The following is an 8,385-nucleotide window of genomic DNA, read 5'->3' on the forward strand; positions in this document are numbered from 1 at the left end:
GTGTGTGTGTGTGTGTGTGTGTGTGTGTGTGTGTGTGTGTGTGCGCGTGTGTGTGCGTGTGGCTTGAACTCAGGACCAAGGTGCTGTCCTTTAGCTTTTTTGCTCAAGGCTGGTGGTCTATCACTTGAATCATAGCTCCACTTCTGGCTCTTTGCTGCTTAAATGGAGATAAATGTCTCACAGATGTTCTCACTATACTCAGCCTCCTGAGTATCTAGGATTACAAGCATGAGGCTGGTCTGTTCTTGTAACATTACACTGCTCCTTGTATTGCAGAACTGAAGGCTACAGAGGGAGAAACTCTGGAACATTCTCTCCTGTTTGCCAAGTAACCTAAGGAGGCTTGTAGAGGGGTGATGGGGAGCTGGCCCCTCATTACTCCTGCTTGTAGTTACACAAAGCCTCTCCCGGCTCTGAGCTGAACCATGTTTGCTTGCAGCCCTGCTCCTGATGGAAGAGCACGCATCAGACGGAGATAATCCTTTGTACCGAGTGGGGGGGGGGCAGAGTGGCACTGCTGCTATCGCTGATGCCACATTTCTGAAGCTGAGCCAGTGTCACCTGGGCACACGTCACCTAGAATTCACCTTATGGCAATTAAAATGCTGCTGGCCAAATCATGGATTTTGCTAGAAGCACACCCCGGGCTTTGTTAAAAGTACAGATACTACTGTCATACACTTCTAGATCATCAAGGGAAAACGAATCTAACGTAGATTGACAGGGCTCCTTTGCTTGTCTGCCAAGCAACAGCCACATCTCTGGCTGTCAGTCCCTGCAAGTGCAGCAGATACATTGATGGACACCAGGCCTGTGGCTAGGAAACTCAGTTGCAGCACGAGCAGAGCGAATTCGGTAGCATAGTTAGCACCCCCGTCTAGTGTTGTAACAGGGGAGAGCAAAGTGAGTTCGTGCAAGGCATCTTAGAACTGCGAAGCCGGCAGAGGGAACGGAGCAGACAGCAAAAGGGGCTCAAAATCCCAGGGCCTTGGCCTGGGCAGGGTCGCCTCACCGATTTGGAGGAAATAGTGAATTCTTCTCAAGAAGAAATGACTTCCTGGAACAACTGAGGAGAAGGAACAGAGGCCAGACAGCAGGTGGCGCAGTGTTCCCCAGACGGAGCCCCATGGGGTTCAGAGACACCGCTGCCCTAAAAAGTGAGGGGCCATTCAGGCAGATCATAGGCATACTTTGGGACCATGAGTGTAAGTCATTCCTAAACTAGCCCAAACTCTGTGTGTGTGTGTGTGTGTGTGTGTGTGTGTGTGTGCCTGTCTGTCTGTCTGTTCCAGAGCTGAGTCAGCTGTCATTTGACATGTGTATTAATTGGGTGAGTGAGTTATTCTCAGACAAATTCTCCTCCCTCTTTTAATTTCCAAGTTTGATATAAAAGTAATGAGCTGGGCGCCAGTGGCTCACTCTGTAATCCTATCTACTCAGGAGCTGAGGTCTGAGAATCATAGTTTGAATCCAGATGGAGCAGACAAATCTGAGAGACTCTGATCTACAATTAGCCCACAACAACAACAACAACAATGCAGAAGTGCAAGTGTGGTTTGTGTGGTAGAAAAAGAAAGCAAGTAAGATTGCTAGGCCCTGAGTTCAATCCCCAATACTGGCACAAGGAAAGGGGAAGGAGAAGAAGAAAGGAGGAGGAGGGGGAAGAAGGAGGGGGAGGGGGAGGGAGAGGAGAGGGGGAGGGGAGGAGGAGGAGGGGGAGGGGGAAAAGGATGACGATGACGAGGGGGAGGAAGAGGAAAAGGAAGTCACCAGCCTGAGACACCCACTCAAGACACACACATCACCCTGTCTTCGTGTAAGCTGGAGAACCCCAGTAGTTCAACTTCAGCTTTTCCACAGAAGTTTCCCATTCACAAGAGCTGACCAACGTCTCACACGCAGGCCCCGTGCCCAGCTCCACCTACACGACGTTCATTTTCCATTTTCTGGGATCGTGTCTAGCAGAAGCGACCGGCTCTGTCACACAACTCTGGGGGAGGCAGCGCTGTCCATCCGTGTCCCCCCCCCACCCCGCACCCATATATTCTAGACACTTATCATTACTCAGTCTCTCCCCGTCCCCAGGCCTTCCACACCCCCAGCCATCTGCACAGCAGAGAGGCCAGCCTTCCTAACACACATCCAGAGGAAAATGTCACCCGATGTGGGAGCTGCACACGGCACGCCCGACACCACCCCATCCACAGACACTCAGGATGACAAGTGTAACCCGCGATCTACGACACGCACAGAAAATGTGGGCGTTAATATTTCACATTATTTGAGTAACCGCATGTCTCGTGTGTCTCACTCAGCATGGCTGGCACCCGTGGGTCAGCAGCGTGTCTCCCCTGGGTGTTTGGCAGAAAGAAGCTTGTAGAAAAATGCTCCATCAGCAAGATGCTCACGAATGCAGACACGAGGGCTGGGAAGGTGGCTCAGTGGTAGAGTGCTTGCCTCGCATAAATGAGGCCCTGGGTTTGATTCTTCAGCACCACATAAGCAGAAAAGCTGGAAGTGGTGCTGTGGCTCAAGTGGTAGAATGCTCACCTAGAGCTGAAGAGCTGAGGGACAGCGCCCAGGCCCAGAGTTCAGGCCCCACAACCAACAAAACAAAACAACAACAACAAAATTGCTTTTAGTGTGTACATCTTCCATGTGGGTGAATCTTTGAAAGGATTTCTAGGGAAAGAGGTGAATTTCTGGATCTGAATTTCTGGTGGTTTGTTGGAGCTAAGAGTCTCATAATTTCCTGCCCGGTCTGGCTTTGAACCACTATCCTCAGATCTCAGCCTCCTGAGTAGCTAGGATTACAGGCCTGAGCCGCCATGACCGGCTGCTAAAAGCAGTTTTAAAACCCACACCCAACTCCAGGATTCTCACAGGTCAGTCACCCCAGAGAGCAAAGAAAGAGGCGTGGTGAAGAGCAGAGAAAGGAGATTGGCTAGGAAGTATGGGAAGCCATGAGCAGAGAAGAAAGCACTCCAGCCCATCTTCAGCCAGCCTCAGGGTACGAACTAAGGATGGGGAGAAGAGAGAGGCTTGTAACAATTGAGCAGTCCTGCTGGGTGCACTGCCGGCCAGGTGGATCATCAGTTCTTACTTGGGGAAGGAGTCCTGAGGCATTGTTATTTCTGCTGCCTCTAGTCTGGGGAAACAAGATGGCTTTGCCTGGAGGTGGTCTGTCCTAGGAAGCTCTGTTGTTCTCCAGGGTGGTTTCGAGCTCTTGCCATAAAGATGTTATGGGTCATTCTTTGGATCAGTCTTTTCCATCCTGGATGCTAAGAGGACTGCAAAGAACAGCTTAGAGCAAATATGTACAAGACAGAGACAGGCCCAGCCAAGACTGTCTCCTGCTTTTCATTAACTCATGGACCTCAGGAAGGGTCCAGGGCTTTCCAGAAAATGCAGCTTTTGAGCAGTTCTTACCAACTTTCTTCAGAGGCCTGGGCACCGGCCATAAGCATCCTGGAACAATATTCCAGAAAGTTCTTGGTTTGTGATGGAAGAGGGAGAAGCCGCCTGAATCAGTTTTATGGAGCAGGGACATGAAGAATTGAGCCAGATCCCTATCCCTGGGGAACAGCTGCCCTGAACACCACCCAGGGGTGCTGGTCTAGGGGGAGGTCGTGACATGAGCCTCTGGCAATCATGAGCTCCTCGATTTCTTGATGGATACATTCGACATCTCTATGGCATCACACATGTCTGACAGTTACCAGCAGAGATGCTTGCTGCCATCATTCGAGGGGCCCACAAAGCACCCAGAAAGTGCATTTCTCACTGTGAGGAAGTGTTTGCATGAGCAGAAGTAAAAATGACAGTGCCATCTTCAGGAAACTAGACATCGCTCTTTCTAAAGCACTCCACACATAGCTCCAGATCACCCCCGAAACGGTGCCGTGACAAGAGGAGGTGAGCAGAGCTCTTTCCAGCAAAATATAATCAAGTCTTTCCAACACTCACAGAGACACAAAGAACTGAGTGTTCTCAGAGCCAGAGAGGTTGGGATTTCCTTGTCTTATACTGGTGGGTTTTATTACACAGATGGCCAGAGGCAAAGAAAACATCAGAGGAAGGGATGAAAGGGGTTGCATTGCATTGTGAAGCAGCTGAGGATTTTTCCTTAACTTTCCTTGGACTGTGAAAGCCGGGAGGAAACACAAATAGAGTTCAGGACACTGGCTGTGGTCTGGTAGATGTTTGTCCTGACAGACCTCCATGCACGCAAGGAAGCGCGTATCTGGACATGGATGAGAGCCCCAGGAAGACCAGCACTGAAGAATACCACAATTTGGGCAATCCGACTATGTGTTTCATCCCCACTGAGAAGTGATTAGGAGTAGATAAAATCATCGGGACAAAACCCATATACTAAAAGAAGAGGGGCCAGGAGCTGGGCGCCAGTGGCTCACGCCTGTCATCCTAGCTACTGAGGAGGCTGAGATCTGAGGATCACGGTTCAAAGCCAGCCCAGGCAAGGAAAGTTCATGAGACTCTTACTCCAATAAATCACTAGAAAACCGAAGTGGCGCTGTGGCTCAAGTGGTAGAGCGCTCGCCTTGAGCTGAAGAGCTGAGGGACAGCGCCCAGGCCCAGAGTTCAAGCCCCATGACCAACAAAACGAAGAAGAAGAAGGAGAAGGAGAAGGAGGAGGAAGAGGGGGAGGAGGCCAGGCACTAGTGAGTCACATCTGTAATCCTTGCCACTCTGGAGACTGAGATCTAGAGGATTACTGTTTAAAGCCAGACCAGGCAGAAAAGTCTATGGGACCATGTCTCCAAAATAATCATCCAAAAACAAGGTGGGGGGCATGGCGCAAGTGGTAGAACACCAGCCAAACAAGCAAACTGAGACAGTGTGAGTCCTCACGGGAATTCCTGTTCTTCCTCTGAATTCTCTGTGGTGTCCCAGGACTCAGACAGCAAAAAAATAAACCCATCAGATGCTTTGACCTTACATCCGAAGCAGGAGCCAAGCAAACCTCTTTATAAGTAGCCTCAAGTGTTTTGTTACAGTAATGTCAAGTGAACGGAGACACGGGCCCAAATGTGTTTTAAGAAAATCGGGTGGTAATAAAGTACAAGGCTTGATTTAGAGAGCCAGAGGTTAGAACTAGAAAGGAGCTGGCTGTACCGAAGGAAGCCGGGCTGTCTGTTCTCAAGTCCTCTCCACTGATGCAAAAGTTTTCCATCAGCCTCTCCCCTCATCTTTCAGGGTTCCACAGGCATCCATTTACTGGGAAACTGGCTAGCAGGAGTAGATTCATCCTAGACTCCAACTCAAGCCTTGGCACTGGCTTTGCCCAGCAGCTTTGCCAGAAAATCTCATCCAGACAACTCCACCCAGGGCTGGGTCCATTTCCATATGCCTGTAATTATTATTCCAAAGCCCCAAACTCCATTCACACAGAGAGCAACTCAGATTCCCCTCCCAGCCTGACAGTCTGTCCTCCGGGGCCCCGCGTGGGCCAGCAGCCTGGCCTGTGGACGGGCGACTCGGCGGAGGCGATGCGTGCTCCTTCTGAGGTCGGGGATCTCACTCAAAGCACAGCAGCCTTTGGAGCAGCTGCCCCAGCCCGTGAAGCACCGCTGCTTCTCTCCCTTTTATCACTGAGCGTCCCAGGCCTGGGCGCAGGCATTCCATGTGAGCTTTGGAAAAGAGCCCATAGTGGAGTTCACATTCTCAGCTACAGCCCAAGTGCTCCCCGGAGACTGACAGACACAATGAAAGGGGAGACAAAGCAGCAAAACCCACTCACTCCGCCATCTCTTCTGTCCCAGGATCCTCAGGGCGCCGAAGGGGAAAAACAAGAGCTTGATCCTTGCAGACCAATTTTATCCCATACCCAGGGGAAATCGAGGTACAGGACCACACAGATCTCTTTTCAGTACAGAGGCTCAGCGAAGCTAAAGTAGAGGGTAACTATGAACAAATATCAGTATAACCTCTCCCAGTCTCGCTGCAGGAAGGCACATTAAAATTCAAAGGTAGAGCATTCATTGGGTTGTTGTTTCTTGAAACATACTCATAACTATGACGTAATCTAGAGTGAACAACCTTTTTCCTTTGTTTTTGTTTTATGTGCTTTTGTGTGTGTCTGTGTATCTGTGCACATGCATGGAAGTGCCTACCTGCCTATCTGTCTGTCTGTCTGTCCATCCTAGAGTTTACCCCCAGAGCCTGGATGATGTCCTGAGCTTTTGGGTTCAAGGTTAGCGCTCTACCATCTGAGACATAGCCTTTGGGTGGCTCATTGGAGATAGTCTCATACACTTGCTTTCCCAAGTAGGCTTCAAACTGCGATCCTCAGATCTCAGCCTGCTTGGTAGCCAGGATTACAGGTGTGAGCCACTGAAGTCCAGCCTCTACTTTTTAAACAACCACAAGATTTTTTGTTCTCCTCTTACAAAGAAAAAAAAATCATGTCAGGTATGGTAGCTCATACCTGCAATCCCAGTTCCTCAGGAGGAAATTGAAATCTGCAGTCGGCCCTATGCAAAAGTGTGAGGCCTTTGGGGGGGAGGGGGGAGGCTGGGAAGGGATGTGAAGGGTAAACCAAAGGAGGAGGCTGCAATGCTTGGTAAGAAATGTACGCATTACCCTGCCCATGTAATTGTAACCCCTCTGTACAGTATGTTCACAAATAAAAAATAAAAAAAAGTAAAAAAAAAAAGTGTGAGGCCTTATCTGAAAAATAAAGCAAAAAAAAAAGAAGCTCAAGTGGTAGAAGAGACCCTTATGCTTACAAGGCTCTAATTTAAATCCTAATACTGCCCCACCCCCTCAAAAAGAAAAAACAGAAAAGAAGAAAAGAGAATCATGTGAGCTAGATCCATATGGTACCGAGGATGGAGGCCCCGGTACATTCTAGCCTTGAGCCACACCCTCCAGGCCTTCTTTTTTTTTTCAAATGATTTTCAGATGATTTAATGTTCCATCATTAAACTTCATTAAATCTCGGAAAAGCAAGAACTGAGGCTGGGCTGATTGTGAGTGCAATGGTAAAACATGGAAATGACCTTGATATAATTGTATAAACACAAAGAAATGGTGCACACATCCTCAGAAGAGGAAAAGACAGGAAGTGAGGAGTTCACTCTGCAGATTCCTCTCATGTTGTCTAGGGGCTAAAATGCTGACGAGGGCAGAGAGGGCAGATCATGGGTCGGAGCCTGCCCCCAGAAAAAAAAAACACATTTATTAAACCCCTCTTCTCAACCATAGCTGAGCATGGTGGCGCCTTCCTGTCATCCTCGCTAGAAGGAAGGCTGAGACCTAAAAGATTGCTGCTTTCCAAGGGCATTTAACATTTAAAAGTTGCTTTTTTTTAGTAAGGAAGTATTGCTTTATTTGACCTACTCTCATGGATAATTTCGTTTGCTTTTAAATAAAGAGAAACATTCAAAAATTCACTATATTTGCCTAAAATTACCAGAGAAAAAGCAATTTCAGCATGAAGCCACTAGATGGCAGATTCCCCCCGGTTGAGGGACAAATTGTGACACCCCCCCCCAATTTTTTCTATCCACAAGAGCACTTTTAAAACAATAAATTGGACATGTCATCAACAAAGTGTGCGTGATGCTGTCTCCTTTAGAAAAGAATAGGATAGGATAAAATGGGGAACCGTCTTCTAGCAATCAATAAACACAGCAGAACACAAGAGGATTCCGAAGGCAAAGGAAATGATTACAGGCTTCCTGCTCAGCCTGAGGGTCCGCCCCGTCAGACAGGAGACGGCGCGTGATGACATGTCTGTGGTTCCAGTGGCTTCTCTCTCACGAAAGCCGGCAGCCTGGCTACCTTTGACAGCCAGAAGTTGGTCCTTGGATCAAACTTCTGCCACCAGGTGGCGGCCAGCAGACGTTCACTGGTGACAGTAGCAAGAGCACGAGCGTAGAGCCCTGGGTTTGGATAGGGGCTCTGCCATTGTCAACAGTAGTCTTCAGGTTCAGGGTCCTTGTCTATACCAATAACCCGCCATCACCCAGCCTTCTATGTCTCTGTGTCTCTCCTTCTTAGGACACTTGCCACCAGGCTGAAGGATTTAACATGATCAGCAAAGTAAGAGCCCCAGCCTAAATACGTATTTATATACACACATAAATACATATCATATTCTTATATATTTTATGTATACATAAAAATTCTATTTTTATAAATATATATTTATACCTGTGTATGTATGTATTTTTATGTATACATATATAAATGTATATATTTATAAGTATATATTTCTTATAGTGTTTCATATATATATATATCATTTTGATAGAATCAAATCTACTGGTCTTTTTTGTGGGGAAAGTTATATATGCTTAGAATGACTACTGCTCTATTCAGATCCAAGACAAATATACACAACTTCTGATTCTTTACTAG

The sequence above is a fragment of the Dipodomys ordii genome, unplaced genomic scaffold, assembly GCF_000151885.1.
Source record: "Dipodomys ordii isolate 6190 unplaced genomic scaffold, Dord_2.0 Scaffold56, whole genome shotgun sequence".
NCBI lineage: Eukaryota > Metazoa > Chordata > Mammalia > Rodentia > Heteromyidae > Dipodomys > Dipodomys ordii.